The sequence below is a fragment of the Lissotriton helveticus genome, chromosome 5_1, assembly GCF_964261635.1.
Source record: "Lissotriton helveticus chromosome 5_1, aLisHel1.1, whole genome shotgun sequence".
Lineage (NCBI taxonomy): Eukaryota > Metazoa > Chordata > Amphibia > Caudata > Salamandridae > Lissotriton > Lissotriton helveticus.
Window position 1 is genome coordinate 1,573,443,080 of NC_136065.1, and position 25,604 is coordinate 1,573,468,683.

Genomic DNA, 25,604 nt, shown 5'->3' on the forward strand with positions numbered 1-25,604 from the left:
ATATCCCCAAAGACATCACCCAGGGATAATAACAACCTACAGTGTGGGCAAATTATGCCTTCAATGGCTACAAACTTCCACACTGCCTGAAATTAAGCAACACCTAACTTTACTTACTGATGGTGCTGACTTGCGTGATTTCATAATGGGACCACGCAAACAGCGTCAAAAGCGTTTCATAGCAGCCTCTGTATATGCAGCATACAATGAGGCCTGGAAGGTTACTCAAATTGAGACAGCAGAAAGAATACGGGAAATTGACCGTATTAATTTGGAAAAATCACTTTCTGTAGTGGACAATGGGTTAATGACTCTGTCCTCCAGAATTTTTTCATTGGACAGCATTGTGTCTTCAGCAATCGATATATTATCGCAAGACTTACTGTTATTACAACATGGTCAGTCACAATTGCGTTCTATTGTACAGCTTGGCTGGACGTTACAAAATCTGCGTTCAGGCTATGTGCCTTGGCGTTTAATCAACACAACGTCACTATTTCAAATCTTTAACCTTACTGATAGACAAATCGGTATGGCGCAGAAGGGTGCTGATTATACAATCTTGAGCATTGAAAAACTAGAAAGATTACCAATGACAATGTCAGAACGACCTGTCAGTGAATGGATAATCCACGGAATCATAAATATTCCAATCTCAACCTTCAGGTTTCAATACTGCCAAAAATATATACAGGCTGGCATGTACGAGAAATTGGGAAAGGGGTACCTTAAAACAACATGGAACCTGCCCTATTCACATGCATGTATCAGTAACAAAGGACAGAAAGTGTTTCTTAGTGGCATCAATTGTGCTATGTCACTAAGCGGCACGCTTCTGTGTAACGGTATTAGTTTGCACGGAGCCTGTGAAGGGAATTCATACAACCTTTCATGTCACCAGCAAGGCGCACCTGCAACTGAAATAGAACCATTCTTTCAAAGACTCTATAATGGGAGTTACATTCTTATTGTAGACCGCAGATGCTGTAGTCTTATGCCCGGGACTCCTTATCTCGTCACTACGACGGCGAAGGTCAAGTGCTGTGGACGTTCTTTGTTCCCCAGCTCCTTTCCAGACAGGGAGGCGAGGGCATGGCCCAGTTTGAAAATTACTTCTATTCGAATAGACACTTTAAGCAGAATGAAAACAGTGCTTCTTCAGACGCCTACAAGGCTCACGTCATCTAAAGAAACGTATGATCTACAAGTCGCAAGGACGACTGCAGAGATACATACATTATTATCAACTAATTCCCCCGTACATTTCGCGGAAATCCTGAGCGAAATCTTAAATATTTCTGATACCACAGGGGTCTCAAAGGTATTTAAGACAGTATTTTCGATGGCATTAACACCATTCAAAGCCATACTGGGTATTTTTCCAGACTTCGTCCATTCGATTTTTGGCGGACTTCCCCTGATCCTAGGACTAATTGCAGGAATCCTATTCCTAGTCCTTATTTTTCGTTATGGCAACCCATGTCACAGATCAAACTCTCGCGACAATGGAAGATACGATCCTAGCCATTGGATACCGGGACCGGATATCAAAAATCCTGGGACTATCCCGGCTTAGAGACCTAAACATGACTTGGTTTCTATCATTTCGACCAATGTGGCAAAGGTGTGTTTTACCTGTACTAAGGTGTCTGCTATGCGGAGAAGAATGCGTGTTAGACACCTGTCTGACGCTACAATCGGATGCGCCGGTGGATGCAGATACACTGTTGGTTCCTACCAAGGTTCACGCACTGTGCTGCCCTCAAAGGCTGCCAATTCTGATGACGGCATTCCTGGAATCTTCACCACTGCGATTGAAGAGTAGTGAAGTTCAAGATGAAAGCAGCATCGAACAGGTACGACCTTCTGTCAGCAATGCAAATCAGAATGTCAATGGAGACAATCATGCGCATGAATGCATGGTTACCCCTATTTCCGACTTAGAGGAACTTTCCCATGAAGCTGTTGACAGTTTTTTCGAAAGCCTGAATGATATGATGTTCTCTCCGGAACAGAAATAGAGACTTTTGAGTAAACTCGCACACGGCGTTCCCTGAATTCGGCCTTCAACTTTAAAAATAAAGTCACATGAACAATTACAATCCAGTTCACGGACAGCAACTTTTTTCAGCAAGCCCCTAAAATATTTTTCTATATATTTTTTCCCGGGACACTGATTTTCTGCTTAAAGTAAGAGACTATTCCTAGAGAACTAAGATTTCTATTTTAGATACTTTATAGACTTTATAGACTTTAGCTGCCCGCTGGTATGTTCGCAATAGATTTTATGTGATGAAATGGTTTCGACTTTTTTTCTGTATAGCCATATTAAGAGCCATTTCATGTGTATTTCTCATATACCAACAATCAATAATGCATAACAATGCGTGTTCACTTTTGCATTTAATTCATAGCTTAAGTGCATACAATATATATGACTGCAATTTTTCAGTATATTTGAAAATTTCGAAATGCATTTATGTATTTTGGGGTGGTAAGGTATACACTATACTCTATAGTATGTTGTACTATGTTATACTATGCATAGATTAGTAGATATGACCATAGTTAGCGTGGAGTGGGTGTCGTGTATTTCTATAGGTTCTGATTCGATCCCCCTATTCCTGACCCTATTCTGGTTAAACTTACTAGCTAGTTAACTAACAGTCAGCCCATGAGGCAAGAAATCCCCCATGATGCAGATACCGTTATCTGACGCAGTCACACTACGGCACAGGAACGTGTTATCTGATTAGGTCATAACGCTTGAGATCTAATTAGACAAGCGATATTCCTCCAGCCCCTGATAAGGCATACGACGTTCTCATAACAAATCAAACCTATGACAACCTGGATAATCCGTGCGGCCATTGTTTTGATTTCACAGAGAACTTTAGTAAAGAATGTGCTAACGAGCAAGTCGTATGACATCTTTATTGACGTACCTATGTCCATCCTTACGTCAATCTCGGCACCTTTAAGGTATAAATATTGCCGACCTTGCCCTATGCAAACACACGCGTGGTGACAAGACGGAGCAGCCATACTTGCCGAAGCCGAGAGCAGAAGCAGACCCCGCAGGCAGCAGCCCCGCCTTCCTGACGCGCTGAGAGACGCGCTGCTATCTCAAGCCGAGAGACCCAGCACCGGCGCTTCTGGGCAGCCCTCGCAGGCAGCCTGGAATATCGAGAGCAGAGAAAGAGATACCATTCCTCATTCATCCTAAATTCCAGGTACAGAACTGAATAACCCCTCCTAGAGAATTCTTTAGTTATTCACTTGGCAAAAACAAACTTAAACTAAACTGTAACTTTCTATTCCCGCCCACGCATTAGACTTAGGTCAGGTACACGGGGTAGGCGTATTTAGAAACACCAGTTGAGTACGTTTAGTCAAATGTATATGTGTATGTAAATATATTTTAATCATTTTAAACATCATATGGCTCAGAAACCATATCAATGTTTTTACAGTATTATTTTATACTATTGCTTCTAATGTATGCACTTTACTTAACTATAAGTATTGCAATAATATCGATCCATTTCTCTTGTACGAGAAAAGAGACTGATCAATAAATAACATCTTTTATTGAACACGCCCGTCTCTTCCTTTTCTCTACATTCTGATGAGACTAAGAATGCACGTACTGACTGAGTAAAATAATTGCCTTGTGCTCACACGACTCTCGAGATTGACTCTTGATTAGGGGAGAGCAAAGTTGTCATGTTCTATGGTTGTCAGAAACTAAATCCCTTCTTGTCTAATCAGGGGAGTTCATCCTTCCTTGAACATTCGAGAAAGTTTCTAGCGAACTCTGAGCTTAGCTGGCAAACCCAAAAATTAAGTCTAGTTTCGACAGTAGTAGACCTAGTTAACGTCTGGCCTAGGCCTTTACTGCTGTAGGTACTATTCCAATGCGCAGAGCCTATTGGGAAAATAGGAGCTACACTACAATACCAATGTTTAATAGTTTGGATTTTTTTTGGATTTTTTTGGGGGTTTTCTCACCGGCAGTATTGATCGGTTGTTTATTATAGTGTTGTGAAAATACTGTTGGGGGACGGCAGGGGAGGGGGGACAAACTTCTCATCTCAGGACCATTGGTTCCAAAGCCTCAGCAAAGGGGGGGGGTTAGAGTGGGGGGGGGGGTACTAGGGGGGGCTTCGGCACGGGTGGGTGTAATTAAAAGGGGGAAAAAATCTGGAACACGACTAGTGAGCGCAGTAAAAATTGACACAAGATATAGGGTGCGGAATTTGGACTTAGACATGTTATCATTTAATTTTTCTTTTGTATTAAGCCTGGTTAAACCATCTTGGATAAGACGGTCGAACTCAATATGGCGGGGAATTGTCTAAGGATTTGTTCTCTGAATGTATCTGGTTTAAATAATGTAATAAAAAGATATAAAGTGGCAGCGGAGTTAAAATATATTCAGCCTGATGTGGCTTGTATACAAGAAACGCATATCCCATGGAGCAAGAGGGATCTCTTGAAGGATCTTGGCTATAGAGTTGTATCTGTCTCTAAACAATCGAGTATGATACGGGGGGTGGCTATTTTGGTCAGAGACACCTCCGTGGTTGTCGGGCGCAAGCTGGAAGACAAGAAGGGGCGCTGGGCCATTGCTGAGTTGAAGTTTGGAAACAGACAGGTTACGCTGGTTTCGGTATATGGGGCAAATTTGGATGACCCTGAGCCATTGATAGAGATCAATCAGGAGCTTGTTAATTTTCAACACCCGATAGTGATCTGTGGGGATATTAATATTAATTTGAGTACGAGTGCATTAGGAGAAGCACAAATAGTATATCAGGGTCGCAAGCGTAAGGTATATATTGCCCTTAGGAATTTATTACAGGATCAAGGGATGGTAGATACTTGGGGGGTCCTAAGAAATATGGATTCTGGATATACATTCTACTCTTATCCACACAAGAAATTAGTTAGATTGGATTATTTTTTTCTACCCCGAAACTTGATTGAAGGTACGAAGATCAGAACTTTCCCCCGAATTTCTTCGGACCACTCTCCACTAGTGGTAGATATACACCACTTACCCAAAAGTAAGATACCAACTAGTTTTTCATATGATCGCAAATTGGGTGTAAATATTGAATTTATTTCACACATGCAGGGTTGGATCCAAACCTTTTTCAATGAAAATCGTGGTACGGCTAGCATCTCTGTGGTATGGGATACATTTAAAGCAGGGTTTAGGGGAGAATGTATTAATTTTGCTTTTGGCCAACGCAAGAAATTAAAAAGGGAAATGGATAAGCTATATGAGGTGCTGAGAAATGCTGAGTTTTCTTTAACCAGAAAAATTGCATCGGGTAATGTGGAATTGGTGGAAGAGGAGAATGGGGTTATTAAGGCCAGGTCCAACATCCTGGGATTCTGGGACAAAGAAATCGCCAGAAAGTTTTTAACGTCTAAAGTGACAAGCCATGAGTACGGTGAAAGGATAGGTCGGATTTTGGCGACAAAAATCCGAATGAAACAGTCTGTGGAATATATAAAGGCAATGGAAGACTCTCATGGCAATATATATCATGATCAAGAAAGTATATTGGGAATTTTCAAAACTTATTATGCACAACTGTATGCGAGGGAAGACATTGTAGTGCCTGAGGAGCAATGGTATGACAGGATGCTCACAGATTTGAAAAAATTAGACCCTGCCATGGAAGATGAACTTGAGCAACCGATAACTTTGGGGGAAGTGGAAATGGCTGTGAATAGTTTAGCTCTGGGCAAAGCTGCAGGGCCCGATAGGTTGCCTGCAGAAGTATACAAACGCTTTATGCTTAATATTAAGGATGAGTTACACCGGGTAATTTTAGCTGCTCAGAGTGGCAGTCCACCTGCTACATGGGCCGAAGCTACAATTGTAGTGTTTTGCAAAAAAGATAAACCTGCGGATAGGGTAGGGTCTTATAGACCTATTTCCTTGTTGAACGTTGACAACAAGATTTACTCTAAGATTCTGGCTATTCGACTGTCCGCGGTAGTGTCATCTCTAGTGTCCAGACATCAGCATGGGTTCATTCCTAGAAGAAGCACAACTGAGCACATTAATAAAGTTATTACCCTGTTTGATTTGGCTGCAGTACACAAAAAAAAATTAGCTCTTTTTTTATTAGATGCTGAAAAAGCGTTTGATCGGGTGGCATGGGGGTATTTATGGATTTTAATGGAAAAAATGGGTTTTGGTCCGAGATATGTCAAGGCCATCAAAACACTTTATCTCCAACCTAAAGCTAGGATATCCACTTTGGGCGGATTGTCCGATGTGATTAATATCACTAGAGGGACCCGTCAAGGCTGCCCATGCTCCCCTCTATTATTTGCATTATATATCAACCCTTTTATTGAGTTATTAAGTCAGAATATGTTAATCCCCCCCTTTATAGTTGCAGAGTTTTCTTTTTCTGTCTTCGCATATGCGGATGACATTGCAGTTGTGACGGAAAACCCGGAAACTGCCAGTTTGGAAATTGAGAGGTTAGCTAAAGAGTTCGGCAAGATAACGGGTTATAAGCTTAACGCTTCTAAAACTCAAATACTTTGCTCCAGTGCAATAACGTGGGGGGACGAAAGGGTGGTTGATGAAGTCACATATTTAGGAATACGCATCAAAACGGACATGGATGAGTTGGTCAATGTTAACTGGAGTAATGTTTTCCATAAAATCAAAAATTCATTGGAGAAATGGGAGCGGTTATATTTGACTATCATTGGTAGGACTAACATTATCAAAATGAATGTTCTTCCAAAAATTCTGTATTTATTTCGATCTATACCTTTGAATTTTCCGAAAACTAAATTGCAGGCGCTACAATCTCTTTGTGATAAATTCATTTGGCATCCCGGGAAACCCCGGCGGGCAATGAAATATCTTACATTACCAATTGAAAAGGGTGGATTGGGGGTACCTGATTTTTTCTTGTATTATGTAGTATGTTTTCTGTTAAAAATGAGATTTTTGTTAATAAGAGATGCTCAGGAGGATATGCATAACCGTCCCTCTATATTTGAGATTTTGATGGGGTCACAATCCAAACTAGTGTTTTTTAATGAATTAGATGGCAACTACTACAAAAGGACACGATTTAAGGTTCTTATAGGTGCTCATAAAGTGTGGAAATTCGTGGCCCGTCTCATTGATGTAAGAAAAGTCTCATATTATACACCTTATTGCTCGGCTAGTTTCTTACCCACTATATTTAGGGATGGAGTTGCTCTGAAATTACAAAGAAAAGGGGTATTTAGGCTGGGAGACTTTTTCTCGAATACAGGAGTATGTAAATCGTTTTCAGAAATGACAGAAGAATATGGGTTGACCAGGGATTTTTTTTTCAAGTTTTTACAGATACGAGATTATTTTAATAGACACAAAATCTCTTTAAGGGCACATAAAATCGTAGAAGGTATAACACAGCAAGTTAAGATAGGGGCTCTCTATCGGATGTTTTTGGAAGGCAAAACTGATGATCTGGATAAAGTACAAGGAAAATGGAGGGAACTATTGGGAGATAATGATATTGAGGTGGGAAATTTGATTTTGATGTCTAAAGATTTACTGATGTCCGCTAACTTGAAAGCGCAATTTTTCAAAAGCCTTTTTGATTTATATTATACACCGGCTCGAATGCTAAAGTGGGGAAGAGGCCACGATGGCAAATGTTTTCGCTGTCAAATGAATAATGCCGACAGTATACATATTTTTTTTTCTTGTCCCATATTAGGGAAATTCATTCAAGATATTGAAAAGTTTGTATCTATCATCTTTAAGGTCGATCTAAAAATCACTCCTTCAATGATGATGTTAGGATGGATGCCGGAGGATGGTCATAATAAGGAAATCACCGGCTCTCGACAGTTTATTTTTGTTATAATGACAGTCGCTAGGATATGTATTGCGGCAGAATGGCTTCAAGAAAAACCTCCTTTATTTCAACAATGGCAAGCTCGATTATATAAACTGTATAAGCTAGAGTGGAGTCTCTTCTCGCTATCTGAATCAAGACGGAAAAAAAGATTAGGATTGAAAATTTGGGGGGCTTTTTCTGATTTTTATGAGACTTAAGAATGTATAATGTAGCGGTTATAGTTGTGTATTTCTCCTATTTTTGTCCTTCATCATCCTCGTATCCGTTAGTTGCATCTTATTTGAGTTGGTTTGCTTGTGTGTTCTATCCCGCCCAGGATGTAAATTTGTTTTGAATTATGAACTCTGTAATGGTTATCTTGTGTATTCTGTATGTTCAAGGGCTTCTTTTTGTGTTCTCCTTGTTGTGTTCCAATAAAAAAAAAAAAAAAAAAAAAAATAAAAAAAATCAATGGTACATCAATGGGTTTTGCCGGTGCACTGGCGTATGCCAATGTTTTCATGTCCAAATTTGAGAAAGACCAAATTTTAACGGACCCAGAATGGCAATCGAGCTTGATATTTTATTGTCGCTTCATTGACAACATTTTTCTGATCTGGAACAATGCCCAAGAAAAACAGGAAATTAAAATAAAGGAGTTGAATCAGAATTTATTTTGCATACAATCCACTCATGATACTAGCACAAAGCGTAAACGTTTTCTACAAATTACAAAAACAGACATAGCGCTGGAAACCTCTGTTTATCAGAAGAAAACAGACTGGAACAATTTATTGGCATTAAACAGTTTATTCCCCCATTCCCCCAATCTCACCAAGAATTTTCCTTTCTCTCAAATACTCAGGCTCAAGAGAATTTCTTCTTCTCAATATACATTTATGACAGCCGTAGAAAGACTTTTGTCACTGTTTGAGCTATTTACTCATACATTTTTTCATTTGCACTTCCTGTTATTGGATCTTGAGAGGAGTTAGTGATTCCAGTGTAGGTGTTGCACACTCTGCACACTTTATTTGACATTCATCTGTCTACAGTTTCACTACACTATTAAAAGATGGCCACCATCTTGGAGTTAACGACCAGTCCTATTTTTTTGTTAATATCTCTAATAATAGTCTCAGTCTTTGGGTCGGCGTCCATCGCCATTTTGCGCCGCAGGTTGTTCATCCTCTTTGTGGGCGGCCCCCTCCGCAGCTGTCGATTTCCTCTGGTTTGGGCCTTCTCTTCTTCCACCCTAAATGAGGCCCAATGGCTTGGTCTCCCATTCTTCCTGCTCGTGTCGCGGCTCTCTCTCCGTCTCCTCTATTGTCAGCTTCATGCCGGCTGGAGGGTTCCAGTGCTGCCGTCAGCGCCTGTAGTCCGCTACCTCAAAAAGGACTAGTTTGCTACGCCCTTGTGACCTCACTGCACTATTGGTATAGAAGTTCTGACCTATAACCCCACCCCTTGATAACCACTTCTTTTAATAGATATCAGCAAATTGATTGAATAATCAAGGGAAGAGTGGTTTTTACAGAAACACAACATTCCCCTAACGCTAACGAAGTTGTAATATCCCGGGGTATTTGCTTTATGTTCATCGTAATCTCCACGCATGTGAAGGGCGGCATATACAAGCACAACCATTCACCTCATATGATACTCACTATCTTCCAGGTTATGCCTTGATGTAAACTAATAGAGATGATGCAACACTCTTTAAATGCCAATATAGAGTGGAACGCACAGACAGCTAGCAGCTATTGCGGTCGATTCAATAGGCATTATGAAGTATTATCCAGTCTAACAGAGAGGTCCTATCACTCCCTTTTAGCATACAATTGCTGTGAGAAGTTGGCCTGTCATATGTTGTCCATTAGTTCTAGTGGGCACCTTGCACCAGTCCAAACAATCCTTATTGATGATAGGTTGAAGTCAACCTTTATTGAAAGCTATACTAGTGGTAGCTATGGAGAGCAGCCTTCAGGCTAAGTATTTAAGGAGTGTAGAGCAGCTTGGTTTACCAGATTGTAATCTCTTGAATGGCTAAATGAAAGCAGAACCACACCAGATATATATAAAAAATATATGTATTTATTACTAAACACTCTCTAGTAATCTCTTTATGAGATTACATAGCAAAGTACACAATTTAAACACAATAGAACTTCAGTAAATAGCACAATATACAATGGGCCTCAGGGGGGAACCGAACCACATAATAAGAAAGTGGTATACGAATCACGACTTGACTAGACAAGACCTAGAGCCTGTAGAATCGCTGGAACCACAAGGAACCACCCAAGGTAGTGACACAGGGGACCCACAGGGGACGCATGCAGTGTCAGAACACAGCCGCGGGACGCCTTTCGCTTCTATGGGGAAAGTCGCGGTTGGAGTCCTAAAGAAAAAAGGACACTTAGGAGAGGACTTTGAGCAAACCCCTTTAGACTTAAGGGGTTCTAGGGCCATCAACCACGGGAGCACCAGAGTACTCGAGTTACCTCACCCAGGGAAGCCGGTGCATTGGTGTGAAATAGTGTTGGGAATCGTCGTTGATTTCAATGGCGATCCTCTACAAAGTGTTTTTGCCGTGGAGAAGAAAAGTGTCCGGTGTGATCCAAGCCTGGATCGAAGATGTGAGGTACCTGAAAGCAGAGGGGACAGAGACTGGGTCACTTGTCAGTGACCAGGGGCACGATAGACGAATGCCCACCGATGTCGGGTGCTCAGGTGCGAAGAGGTGAAGCTTGACTCTGCAGCCACGAGGACCAGGAGGCATCCACGACAACCAGGAGCTGGATTTGAGCTGTCCCACGAAGGATGTCGAGTGCTGCGGCATCGGTGTCCGGATTGGACACAACAAGCCTTGGCAACAGCAACCCACGCAGGAAGAGAAAAAATACTTCGGTGTAGACCAGCAAGGTCCAGGTGACTCACCAAGTGGTGGAGAGTCAGGGCACGTCTGGAGCAACCAGGGAAGCCCAAGGAAAGTAAAAGTTTCCCCCTCAAGGACCCACAGGCCAACAGACCAGGGATCGCGAAGGTACCTCGAGAGAAATCACAAGAAGTCAGCTCACGGAATATTCGTGGAGTGTAGGTCAACAATGTAAGGTGGAAATGCTGCTCGGGGTCTGGGCTACAAGTAACCCAAAGCACAGCCTCAAGGATTGCCAAGAAGCATATGCACTTGCAAATGTGCATGGTGTCCAGGAGTTCCGGTTCCACGGTCCCCATGAGGGGTACGGGTCTCAGCTTTGCTGGGAGCTCGGGCTAGCCTCTGCGAAGTCTGGAAACCCACCTCCTGGGTTGCAAAATCTTCAGAGTCCTGCGGGAGTTTCGGAGATGCAAACCGTTCAGATGCGTCTTTGGTGCCTGCCAAGCAGGGGAGTAACTCCTTTAGTCCAAGGGTCAGTCATCCAGCGTCGTGCAGGTCGTTGAAGTTCCAGGATTCAGTATTAGAGTTTCGTCCAGGTGTAATCTAAAGTGTTGTTGCCAGGGGTTCCTATCTTATACCCAAAGAAGAGGTGGGACAAACACTGAGGACCCACCTATGGGAGGGTTTGGAAAGAGGGGTGACTACACCCATTTCCTTCATCTAGTTTCACGCCAGTGCAGGAGCTGGTACCCCCTGCAACCAATTTGAACTGGGCCCAATACACTGAAGCCTGTCTGGGAGGTGGTGAAACCTCCCTGTGACGGGAAACCTATTGTCCAGGCCTCCCCTGCCGGAGTTTCGTCCAGACGCAGGAGGCCAGACTTGTGTCTGTGGCATCCATTTTGTGATGCCAGGGTTTTTTTTAAACTGGTACCGGGTGTACCGGTGTGGACATGTCTCTCCCTCTAGAAAGGTGGGATCATACTCCCGCCGCCAGGACTGGCGGGGGTGGGGAGGGTATGATTCCAAAGTGTTTGACACTAAACAAGACCTGTTTCCTTGCAGCCATTCCAAAGTTAGCATTTACCGCGAGGTTATAATGCACGTAAGAGTATATGGTCTGGCTGCATCACAGAACAACCCCGGAGAATAGATTTCGAAGGCTGCAGAGGGTCCCTGCTCATGCATGGGCACCCTCTCACACAAAACCCAGCACTCTGCCTTCAGGTTTGATGAGGACTGCCATAGGGGTGACTGATAGGTTTATATGTACAGTGATAAGGTAGATATAGAAAACCTATATCTGAGTGATGGGGTGCATACACCACCTTACACAGGCTGCTGTAGCAGACCTGTGGTGTCATTTTGGAAGGCTTTCCAGGAGTGGCATAATACATGCTGCAACCCCTGGTAGGCCTCTGGGGTACTTATGTCCTGGGTACATAGTACACCATATGATAAGGACTTATAAGGGTACCCCAGAATGCAATCTGGAGTGTACCTAAAGTACATGGAATCATTTTAGAGAGGAAGCAGGTAGGCTGGGGTCCTGGATAGCAGGGCCCCAGCCAGACTAAAGAGGAAAAACAGTGAAACATCAGCAAAATGTGGGGGTAACTATAAGAAGCAGATCCTACTCTCCTACATAACCCCCCCCCCAACCAAACGCAGGGACATTAAACTAACCTTGTCCACTTGAGTCTTTCATGCTCTAAGTGGAAATATCTGGAGAGTCCATCAGCATTGGCATGGTTACTCCCAGGTCTATGTTTCACTGTATAGTCCATCCCCTGTAGGGAAATGAACCACCTCAAAAGTTTGGGGTTTTCTCCCTTCATCTGTTTTAGCCATACAAGGGGCTTGTGGTCTGTCCGAACAGTGACATGAATGCCGAATAAGTATGGCCTCCGCTTCCTCAGAGCCAAAACCACAGCAAAGACCTCTCTCTCAACATTTTTTCTAGTTAGTTCTCTTAACGGCTCCATTTTTGAAGCAAAATCTTTTATGAATTAGCTGTAATACTCACAAAGTCATGAAAAAGACAGAAGTTTCTCTTTAAAATCAGGAGAAGGTGCTTTAAGTATAGCATCAACTAGTGACTTCTTTGGAACAACTCCTTCTTTGGAGAGTGTGCGTCCTAAGTACTCAACCGAATCTTGGAAAAACTTGCATTTGGTTCTCTTTAAGGTAGGTCCATAAACCTTGAGAATCCCACATACTTTTTTAAGATGTTCCAAATAAGATGCCTTTTTTGGTGAGTAAATTAAAATGTCATCTTGGAAACATTTTACGCACAATTCCATTTATTTAAACAAAATACACATGGATCTCTGAAATACAGATGCTGCAGACGCGAGTCCGAAAGGGATCTCTGAAATACAGATGCTGCAGACGCGAGTCCGAAAGGCATCCTCTTCAATTGGAACAAACCCTGTGGCGTGATAAAAGCAGTCATATGGCAAGAATCTTTGGCTAAATCAATTTGATGATAAGCTGACCTAAGGTCCAAAGTGGAGAACACTGTGGCCCCTCCTAGCATGCTCACTACCTCATTAATATTCGGTAAAGGATGGCAATCTATCAAAATGTTAGCATTAAGTGCACAAAGATCAACACACAGCCTAAAAGAATTGTCAGATTTTCGTGCCAAAACAATTGGAGAAACTAACTTTGATGACTCCACTTCTTCAAATCACACCTTCATCAAGCATCCCTCTCAAAAGTTTCCCTAATTCATCCCTCACGTTAATGGGCACATTCCTAAAATTTTGTTTAACCGGAGAGGTTCTTTCTTTAGCTTAATCTCATGAGCGAAACCTTTGAGTTTCCCTAAAGTATCAGGAACTGAACCATTAGTTTTAGTTATAACACCAACATTATCACTCCAATCAATAATCATGACAGGTTCTTTGTTACGTGGGTTGAGAAGGATACCTAACCTCCATTGGTCCCGCCATCCTAAAACATTAACACCCTTCTTAGCAACATACACCTTTATAAAAGCTGTCCTTCCTTTGAATCCAACTTCTGAAGCCACATAACCTGCCAGCCCAATAGTAGTACCATCAAAACTCTGAGCCAAAATATCAGAAGGGCGCAAATCCTTAACAGACATGACTGTCGTACTTTTCTTCAAAATAACCTTCAGTAATAATGGTCCACGGCTAACCCGAATCTGCCATAAGATCCAATATTTCATTCAAAAATGTTAACACTACACTTAGATGAACTCAAATTCTCCTCTAAAGAACATACATCAATAATAGAAACCGCAATATCTTTCTCACTAACTCTTCATCAGAATGGTTAACCCTCTCACAAATGAAACATCATTACCTCTAGAACTTATGTTTTTATGTGTATCAATAGTCCTTCTACGGTCATCTTTACACGCCTTAGCAAAATGTCCAATCCTTCCACATTTTATACACTCTTTTCCTATGGCAGGACAAAATTTAAACAAAGCTACGTGGTTAGTAATCCCCCACCTAAAACAAACAATATTTCTAGTTTCTCTATTGCTCTGGTGATGTGTCTTGGTAAACACTTTTTTCACTGCACAAACTTCATCGATGCATTTACTGCTGTCACCTTTAGCACCCACATCTCAAATAGTTTTTCTCCACTTATCAGACTGCTTGAAAGCTTTTGCTGTAACAATTGTGTCATTCAAATTAGGATTACCTAAAATCCACAACTGTTCTTGGGTTTTCTTGCTCTTAACATTGACAATAATTTGATCTCTAATCATTTCATCACCCAGACTGCCAAAATGACAAGAAATTACAAGACTCCTGAGAGCGGTCAAAAAAATTATCGAATGTTTCAGTTTCCCTTTGAGCCCTAGTGTAGAATTTATATCTGTTGAGCGCAATACTAGTTGTAGGTTTGAAACAAGTCTCCATTCTCATGAGTGCCTCTTCGAATGTACTAAGTTCACCAGATGCAACAGGTAATGTTCTAAAGACAGCTTGACCTTCTGAGCCTAAGCAATGCAATAAAATACTTTTTTCCCTCTCATTACCCACTGTCTCCCCATCAATCGCTTTCAAATACGTCAAAAATTCCTCCTTCCATCTAGTCCATAGAATGGAGGTTCACCTTTTGATTGTAGGAATTTCGTGGGTGGATCAAACTGCATACTGATACTTAAAATGAAAAGTTATAAATGCACACCAAGTACCAAATGAATTGACACGGTAAGTAAATACTACAAAAATATGTGCCCCCAAGAAGAGTTGGGGGCACATATTGCTACTTAAATAAATAGCACAATATATTACATTTTGTAATGTCCCAGCTGTGTGCATCAGCGTTGTGCACCAAATACCTTGGAACTTAATTGCGCTGCCGTGCGCATCGGCGATGAAAAGGGTGGTTTTACAGGCACTTTCCAATCCAAATTATCGATGCCGGTATTAAAGTCAATATTTTGCCGTGTGCATCGGCGATGCAGTACTGAAGGAAATTAACTTGCAGTGCACATCGCAATGTTAAAAAGACGCGGTGAGTATCTATGGAAACCGAAAACAAAATGGCCGCAAACGTGATGACGTTGACGCGGTGGTGACGTGATGTAAACAGGTAGCACATCAGTCTGTCTTCACTTTTGAGCGTCGTGAGTGATTCATTCCAGCAGGCAGTATGGAACAATGATGTCCTTGGCAACGCGTGCTCGGAGAACACAGCGCGTCTAATATCACCGAAGAATCCTCGAGGCAGGTAATGAAGCGTTTGAAAGATGCCAAAGCCAATAATCACTAATTTGTTCAAAAAACAGTTCCCAAGTGCAGAAACAAGTTATGAAATCCGGAGAAAAACGGAGATGAATAATATTGGCTAATTATTCACGTAAAGCATACCAATTCCAGCTGCGGGCAGATTAAATGAAATAAATGTTCCAAAGAATGATCCCAAAATGAATAGTATCGCTCCTGTGCTCCAATAGTAGCTCGTACAGGGTCCCTCGTCACCAAAATGTAGAATTCCAAAAGAAGTAGACTTGAAATCCAGGAAAGATTAAACTCCAGTTTAATAGGATGAGCACAGTACTGCTGTTGCAGAGGTTCAAGCAAAGAATGTCAGATAAACCATTCTATGTGATCTAATCACAACTGCAATGCATGTGCCATAATTAAAAATACACAGTACAATTAAAAGGGCAATGAGTAATTAAAAGGGAAATATAAAAACAGCTATACATAAATGTAGCAGATTGGCCTTGTGAGAGTCTAGGCCCATCTGTCCCCAAGGGGGGCAGCAGCCATTAGACACCAGGGATTGTTTTAGTGTTGTTGGGGAGCGGCCCCTTCGGCAAGGGTCTCTCCCCTTGGGGTAGCAATGTTTTAGGGGAACGGCCCCTTTGGCAAGGGTTGCTCCCTTTTGGGAGCATTTATTTGGGCAGTTTCTGACCCCTTGGAAGGGCAGATCGACCCAAATAAACAATTAATTTTATTGTATGCCCACTAGGCCACCAGGGATTGTTTTTGTGTTGTTGGGAGCGGCCCCTTGGGCAAGGGGTGCTCCCCTTTCTGGATTATTTATTGTGGTTGTTTCTGCCCCTTTGGGGGCAGATCGGTCATATGTTTTCAGGTCCATCTGTCCCGTAGGGGGGCAGAAGCCACTAGACACCAGTGCTTTTTAAATTTTGGTGTTGAGGAGTGACCCCTTGGGCAAGGGTCGCTCCCCCTTTAGGAGGGAGAATTTTTTGGCTGTTTCTGCTCCCTGTGGGGCAGATCGGCCTTATGCTTTTAGGCCCACCTACCACCTTTGCTTGGCTGTTGGATACTATGTGGACTAGTGCATTATTGGCATTTGTGATTGTAATGTTTTAGCTCTCCTTTCTATTCTAGAGTAAAGCTTTTGATTCCTGTTTGCGGTTTCGGCAGTGTTTGTTCTGCAGTTTTGCGTAGTTGCATTTTTTGGTGAGAAAAACATTTTTGTTGTATTTACTCCAAATTAGTATTATTGTCATGTATGAATTAATTTTTTGTAAGTGGTCATAATGGCAGCGTATTTAGTTAGTGTTTTGAGCATGAAATTCTTTGCAATGTGTTTTGCATTGCCTTATGTGTCATTTTATTTTCTTTTTTAGTGGGATATTGTTGATCCTTACTGTGTCTGTGCAGAGTAGGTGGTGATGAGTCTAGCTGCTTTTGGCAAGTGAGTTGTATCGTTTTGGAGTACATAGGTCTTTCTGATAAGACACATTTTCTTTATTACTTATTTTACAAAGTGTTTGTTGTTGTTGACTTGTTTGACAACTTACCTATATTAGTAAGGATTATGGCTAGCCGTAGAATGACTGCTCAGCAGGTGGTTGGTATGCTTCTTGAATCTTCCTCTGAGCAGGATTATGAGACTGACAGTGCATCTGAGGGAGAGGAGGGAGGGGAATATTCAGGCAGTGAGCTTTCTCTCCACATGGAATCATTGGATGATGAAGCTACTCTCAGTGCAGATGAAGCTACTCTCAGTGCGGATGAAGTGCCTGTTTTAGAGGGGGGCATTTATGTGCTGATGGTGCAGCAAGAGACATCGGTAGTGCAGCCTAAGGCTGCAAGGCTTCCTACTAGAAGTGCGGGACTCTGGGTTGATCCAAACATGGTGCATCCGGTGTTGCCTGCCTTTAATGGCGATGCAGGGTGTAGAGTGGGTTGCAATTTTTTTTGCCTATACAGTTTTTTTAGTTGTTCATGGGTGATGTATTTTGGCTGAGATTGTTGAGCAGATTAATTTATATGCTGAACAGTTTTTGAGGGACAATAGTGCCAGACTTATGCCAAACTCTAGAGCTACCCGGTGGACTCCCACAAATCTGGACGAGATTAAGAAGTTTTTGGGTTTGACATTTTTGATGGGCTTGAAGTCGTCCATGGTGTTGTAATTCAGCAGCGATTAGATTAAGCATTAGCAGAAGACATCTTGCATTTAGAGATTATCTTGCCCGTTTACCGAATCCATTTTGTATTTCTGTCGGCCATTTTGTATGCCATGTGCTCTGTCCTACCTACCTTCCTGTCAACTGCTCTTGAAATCTGCCTATTGACAAGATATGTTTGAGGTTTAATAAACTCTGTCTTTTCTATTCCAGTTTCTGTGCCAACTTCTTATTATTGGTCTAAGGACTCTAAGCAGAAAAGGGCGAATCCCTTGCACGAGTAGGCCTGGCTGAGGCTTGCTACCACAACGGCTTCACACTGGTCTACCAGCCCCTTGATGGCAACGGTCATATTTCCTGCAATTAGGACCCGAGATTGGTATTTACTTTTGCTTCGGATGCTGCATTTTGTTAATAATACTTTGGCGTTGCCACGAGATCACCCTGACTGTGACCGTCTTTTTAAGATGCGGCCTGTTCTTGATCACTTTGTAGATCCAGGGAAATAAATATCTATTGATGAGTCTTTGGTCCTGCTCAAGGGCCATTTTGGTTTTTAGGCAGTACATTCCTAGCAAGAGGGCACATTATGGAATTAAGCTGTATATGTTGTCTGAGAGTAGGACAGGATATGTTTTTAATGTCTGGGTGTATACTGGTAGAGATTGGACTATTGACCTCCCTGGTTGTCCGTCCACTTTTGGAGTTTCAAAGAGAATTGTGTGGGATCTTGCTAGAGGTCTGTTTAACAGAAGCCACCATTTGTACCTTGATAACGTCTACACTGATGGCAAGTTCATTTGTGATAACAAGTTTTACATAGGGCAATGCAAAATGTTCAATTGTGTTGCAGATGGACAATGTGTCTGCTGTGAGGTATGTGAACAAGTTAGGCGATCCAAAGTCAAAATATTTGGCAGATCTGGACAAGGTGTTTTGGGATTATTGCTTGATACAGAACATTGTAGTGCAGGCAAAACATATCCCAGGTTTGAGAAATTCGGAAGCAAATTGGCACTCAAGGAGACTCAAGCAACTGGACTAGACAGAGCAGTATTCTTAAAATTGATGGAAATTTGGGGCCCTTGTCAGGTGGATCTGTTTGCGGACAGGTTGAATACCCAGTTGAAGATGTTTTTACAGCTGGCGTTCTGATCCGGAGTCGGCAGGGAAAGATGCTTTCAGACAGGACTGGAGTGGTCTGAAGGGCTATGATTTTTGACCATTTTCAATGATAACTCGAGTAGCTATGATGGTCTGCAGGTGGAAGCAGACCGTGGCGCTGGTGACACCACTTTGGAAGTTACAAGTATAGTAACCTACTTTGCTACAAATGATGATAGATTATCCAATACTGCTGCCAGGGATTCTAGAGGGACCAACAGGGGAACAACACAATCTGCTGTTAGAGGGACAGTTGTGAATGATGGCAAGGAGGATTTTAGGAGAGTATGGGAGGTGCCAGGACTTTCACAAACAACATAAAATCTTATTAGGAATCTTGGGCACATGGAAAATGTAAAAGATATAGGATTGGCATGGAAAAGATGGATTTGCTGGTGTGTTGAGAAAGATTTTGATCACGTTTCAGTGGATATCGTGACGATAGCTAACTATTTGTTAGAGGATTGCAAGAGAATTGTCTTGTAGAACAAATAATGTTCACCAATCAGCAATCGCGGCGGGTCTCCGTCTCATCAATGGCATTTCTGCGGGGCAGGAAGACTTGGTGAAGAGACTTATGAGGAGTATAAGGATATCAAAACCGCCGGTTTCAAGATATAACTCTGTTTGGGATCTGACAAAAGTGTTAAAGTATTTAGATGGATTGGGGAATAACAATCTATTAAGCAATCTATTAAGTCTTTATCCCTAAATGATCAGTCTTATTATGCCTAATCTCCTTTAGAAGAGTAGCAGACGAGAATATTGTGTGTGTTTTTATTCAAACAAACGCACAAAGACAAATTCTCATGCTATATTTTACCCATATTTCGATAACCATGAAAAATTGTTTGGTGCGTTGCGTAGAGAGTATGAAGCGAGAACGCTACATTTGAGAGCGTCAGATGTAAAACAATTGTTGATTTCTTTTAGAACTTCTCATAGGGGTGTGTCATCTCCAACTCTAGCGAGATTGGTAAAAGAGGCAATGAGGAATTCAGGAGTGGATGCGAGTTTGCTTGGAGCACATTCTGTGAGAGGTGCATCGGCTTCACAAGCATTTATGTCAGGGGGCACATTACAGAATATTATGAGATGTGCTGTTTGGCCAAACAATACAACATTTTGCAAATATTATTTCAAGCCTGTTGAAAATGCAACATGTTGTTTGCTAAAAAAAAACGTTGAACTTGCAATAATGTTAGCTTCTGGTCTTGACATAAAATGTAGATTTCACCCAGCTTTAATGGTCAGAAAATCTGGATTTTATTAAAGACAAGGAGGCTAATATTACCACACGAAACCAACCCAGTTTATTCATGTGTTTATATTATATTGTATGACGTGGTCAACAATAAACGGAGAGGATAAGGAGGAGCGAAAGCACCAATGATGCGGACCATTTGGAGTATTGGTGTTGACTTCTTTTAAGGAGGAAGATTATAAACTTGTTTTTGGTTACTTGTTCTGGAAAAACATGTTTATGATAATATCAGATGTTTCAAGATAAGAAAAAAGAAGGATGAGGGTGGAAGATTCTGGCCTTTTAATGGAAAAGAATTCTTTTTTTGTATGCGTTCTAAATTCTTTGAAGTGACTGAGCGGTAGGCAATGAAAGGAAGATTGCAATAATATTAGCCTCTGTGTCTTTAACTAAAATCCAGATTTTCTGACCGTCAAAGCTGGGGGAAATCTACATCTTTGATGAGAAAAGTGTGCATGCTGGTGCAAGAGTCATAGTTACCTTAGGATACCCGTTATATTTACTTGTGATAACTATAACTGGTGAATTTCAGAGGATTGGAGAATTTAAACAGTTACGTTAATACTGAACATTTCATATAAAGTTACTTTTTCAGTGAGTATATGGCGCAAAAGGAGTACAAGAGGAGTGAAGTCTCCTCTTGCCGACTTGGACTCACTGGAATTCTGTGTAAAGAAACTGAAATAATTTGGGCAGCACACTTTGAGGATTTTTAACACATGGAATGAAATTGCTGTGTGTATCACATATGACATTTGGATTGGAATATTACAGTGCACTTGGATCATTAGACTGTGATTCAAGACGCTATCCAGTATAATTTACATATCACAGTTTAGGCACTTGGCTAATATTTCATTTTGGACAGTGCTATAAAGACGCTATCCAGAAGAATTCTCACTCTTAGCACAGTTTGCAAAAACAGTGTAGGTGCATGATGGGAATAGTGGGATGCTACCTTGTCACGTGATTAGTGAGATTTAAGCCGTGCAATTTTACTGAATGCGATTTGCTTCACCTGTGAACAAAGCCACATCTAATGGCCGAAAGGCATCAGGGTTGATGTACTGCCACTCTTATGACACATTAAAAAGTGTTATCAAGTTGGGTTTCGCTTTTCTTCTTTGGTGTGCCAAGTTAGAGGAGATATATATATTTATTTATTATAGATACGTTTTTGCTTCCAAAAATAAACAAGTTAAGAGCTCTTGGTAAAATGAGAATGGACAACAAAAACAGCCACAGACATAGTAGACCCGACTCTGGGACCCCTAGATCCAACTACCAAGCCAAGAGTGTATTTTGGGTGGGGGGGTGTAGGAGGGGGGCACTCCCCAAACACCACCTCGATGCTTCGTCCCTGCCTGGGTATGGAAGTTCCCCCTGGGCACTCATGATTGTCATGTACAACACAGTGGCCTGGAGTCTCTGCCATGAGATCTCTTCTTATGCATTTTCACTGTGCACACTCTTCTTCATCTCTGCTGAGAGACACCTTGATTATAGAGTGGTCAAATCGGTAAATGTAGGTAGGGCTTTGTGTTTCCAGTACTCTTTTCCAAATCATTTTATCAACTGACTGACAGCCCTATGTACTAAGCCAGAGTCGCAAATAGAGGAGGGCGTGCCAGCAAATTATAGGGCAAGCCGAGCCAGAGGCAACCCAAGGGTCTGGCAAGGCACCAAGACTCCATGCATATACCAAGCCATGAAAACTTTAGCAATATATATTGTACAACAAACATATAAAAAATATGATACACTCACTTAGAAAATCATAGAAGTGTATTTCTTTAACACCTTGGCTGTGGGGTGCTTTCCCCCCGCTGTGTGTGGGGGGGCGCACGCGGCGCCGCTGTGTTGTTGACGAGCTGAGCTCGTCATGAGGCACAGCGGAGCTGCCCTCGTGATGAGCTGAGCTCGTCACACCACACCCGTTTTTCAAACGATCAGCACAGCGGGGTAATTATCCCCACGTGCTAACTTTCCAACGGCTGTGACGAGCTCAGCTAATCATGAGGGCAGCTCAACCGTCCCTCATGACGAGCTGAGCTCGTCAACAGCACACAAAGGGTTAACATGCGGAAGCATTTCACCTTAGCATACCAAAATATATAGCTACAAGTATAGAAATGTATTATAAGTGATAGTTTTTCAACATGAATTTATAAACATTACGTGTGCCCCCATTGGCAATAACATCCGTAAACAAAGAGACAAGTTGGCAGTCATATAAATCCTACATGAGGCCTAGATTTTTTATTATAGCAACATTGTAGACTATTACATAAAACATAATAGATGCTTGTACAGTGCACATCTTGAAGTCAAGTATTAAAATGTGCACTCATATGTGATAATAATGAGTGTTTGCCTAGATCACACAATTTGGACAAGCAGTGAAGCTGGTATCGATTCCAGGTAATCTGGTTTTACATTTTGAAATTCAACCACCAGATGTATCACTTTCTGTTTTACATCCAAGATTGCTGCTTTGTCTTCTATTCATGGCGCACAATGAGAAAAACTGACACACACAGCCGATCAAACTCAGGGCACCCACAGAAAACAGGGATACTATGCCTGGGTATAGAAAGACATAGGTCAACATGTTTCGCGCCTGCGTCGCCACTGGGGCTAGATTTTATTCAGCAGTTGAGTCTGCTCAGGGTAAATGATTAAAACAATTGCTGCATGGCTACCCATTATGAATTTCACTTTACACTTGCACGCACCTTTTATTACCCTCAATTGACCCACCACCCCGCACACCCGCATGCACCATCCGGCAATCCTATAAAAGATCTCCGATAAAGAGACCCTTCGGGGGACCCGTAGGGAATTGCAGCGCCGGCCCTACGAGGTGCAACTGCCCGATGATGAAGCATGACACCTTTCGAGGTGTGTGAGGGCAACTGAGGACACAAAACGGTTTCCCTGTTTTCTGTGGGTCCCCTTACCTAGGGATTCTGTTTCTTCTTTCCTTTTTATTTTCCTTTTTTCACATATGGGTGACTTTAGCACCCTCATACATTGGTGACTTTTTGCACCCTGCATTCGGAACAGTGTCCCTTTTTTGGAAATCAGTGTAAAATAAGGAGCATGGACACTGGACCTTGTAATAGCTCCTTGGTCCCCCCCTCTCTCTTTTGTATAGTAATTTGTGAATATCTGCACATGAGAAACGGCTGTTTTCGACATCCCTAGACTTACATCGTGCCCCAAGTCTGCACAGTGAGTGCTGAAGCCGTCAATGTTATCATAACAGGGTAAATGTTGTTCGACATCATCGAGTAACGCGGTTAGACAACAATTTGGCAGCTGTGAGCCAACTAAGATTCTGGCGCCCTTATTATTGCACAGTTGCCATCATTTCACACTTGGAAGATTTTTCGTTTCCAGGGATGCAGAGCGCTTTGGCTGATCCTGATGTGATTTACTCTTACTGAGCGGAAAGGTAATGGCGTCCCACAAGCAAGCCTAAGAGACCTTCTTTAGTTTATAAACATAGTTCCTATATAGTGAGGGTGTTAAAACTAGGCGCTATAAGACCTGTTTTCACCATCATTATAATATGATTTCTCCTTTTGTATTTTATGGAATTGTAACAATGCTGACCATATTATTTCTAATCATATGTCTGCTTATGATGGCTAAAATACTGCACCTGAGAGCACGTTGTTAAAATAAATATTTTAACCTTGCCCGTGTCTCTTATTTACCCCTCTAGTGGACTGGTATGAGAGTATAACGAAAGTGTTCTCCCTTCCCACCATTCCTGAGTTTTTCCTAAGTCGCATGTTCTAGGTTTTCTAATCATTGGTTTCTTTGCTATAGGACAAAGAGCTAATGTGACACTGATGCTAGCTGGTTGGGGTTTTTCTAGGTACTGAGGTGATTTTCTGGTACACCACAATTCACTGATGTCCTGGGTCTCTCTACACAGTTCTGTGTAAGAGCAGGATCCTTGCAGTACGTAATGACATTCTGAGTGAATTTGCATCTTTGTGTAAACTGTTCCCAAAAAGTTATTTGACTACTGTTGAAGCTGTACAGTTTGCAAGAGCAAATATTGGCCAAATTAAGGAACAGTATTTGGGGGACACTGTCTTTTGGAGCAGTAATGTAAGAGATCTGATGGTGTTGTACATGGAAAGGCAACAATTTGGCAGTGGGACTATTTTGTCCTTTGTTTCCCTTCCTTATGAGCACATGCAAAAAAGGTTCCCTGAAGATGAACTGAAATAATGGGCAAGTTTTGAAATCCAGGCAATAGCAACACAATCACATTTTGAATTTGGGACTGAGAATATACAAAGACTTGTTGAAAAGTATAAAAATGTCTTGGTCCTGGGTGATTGTGAAACACCAGAAGATGTTGTTCGACAATACAGAGACTAGAAATATGTGGTGGCAGAACATGTAAAGAGTGGGTTATTTACCACCTTTCAAGACATGGTGAATTTCACTGTACGCAATGCTGCTCAGTATAGTGTGGTGTTTCAGCTTGTTGATGTCTGCGCAACATTTCCAGCATTTCGTGCACATTGTGAACAAGGATTCAGCCTCATGAATACTATCAATTGTAAATTGAGGAATAGACTAGAGAAGAAGCATTTGGATATGCGGATGAGGACAAAGGACGACCTCCTGAATGGGAAAATTGACCTCAATAGAGTTTATCAGCATAGGAAAAATGGCAAGGATCGCAGTGAGAAGCAACCCTGTCACCCATCTAGTGATGCCACTTGACGTGTCTGAACGGCCCTCTCCCACATTCCATGTTTGCCTGGATGTCAGAGTTTTACAAACTATCTCTGTCGGGATAGTCCAACATTACTCAGTAGCTTTCACATCAAATTGTAAATATGTTAAGTAATTTTGTAACTTATTGTGTCGATGTGATATTTTATAGGCTCTCAACATTGCCCCACTCAATGAACAGTGCTCCAGTTAAGATTATTTAGTAAAATCTTGTGATGGTACCACCGGTGGAGTCTTGTGCTGTTCTAAACCTGAAGTGTACTTGCCTGTGTAACCAATTAATGTCATGGCGTGTTTATTCAATTTGCAAACCAGCCTTTAGACCCTTATTGTGACGCTGTATGAGTGAAAATGCACCGTCTTTTCACTTTTTTAAGCAAGCGTTTGGAGTGACATTTGGCACTGCACACGTGCGCAGTCTGGTTCTTGGTGCATATAGCAATTGTTGCAGCGCACAGAGACCCTCCCCTGCCGCACACAGAGGAAAAGAGTTAGAGGGGACATTGGTGGTAAACCCCCTCCATATAAATGTATTCTGTAGTTATTAGTTGCACTGCTATCACTTTCCACTGCCACTTAAGCCCCCTCATGTCCTTCTTCACAAATAATTTATGTTTACAAGCTATGCAAGCGAGATTGTTGGGAAATCTAAAGTTTAAACCACGCCACAACCCACGTATTACTGAACAAGCCAGGCCTCTGAAAATACTTAGTCAAGTTTGTGCTAAACACTAGAGGAAATGCTCAAGGAGGGAAAAACTAAGCGTTAACATAACA

The 25,604-nt window shown here is 41.9% G+C and overlaps 1 pseudogene; it reads left to right on the forward strand.

Annotated features, from left to right (window-relative positions):
- Window positions 1–5,275: 5,275 nt before the first annotated feature.
- Window positions 5,276–25,604, forward strand: part of LOC144752698 (uncharacterized) — a 48,943-nt pseudogene continuing 28,614 nt past the window's right edge.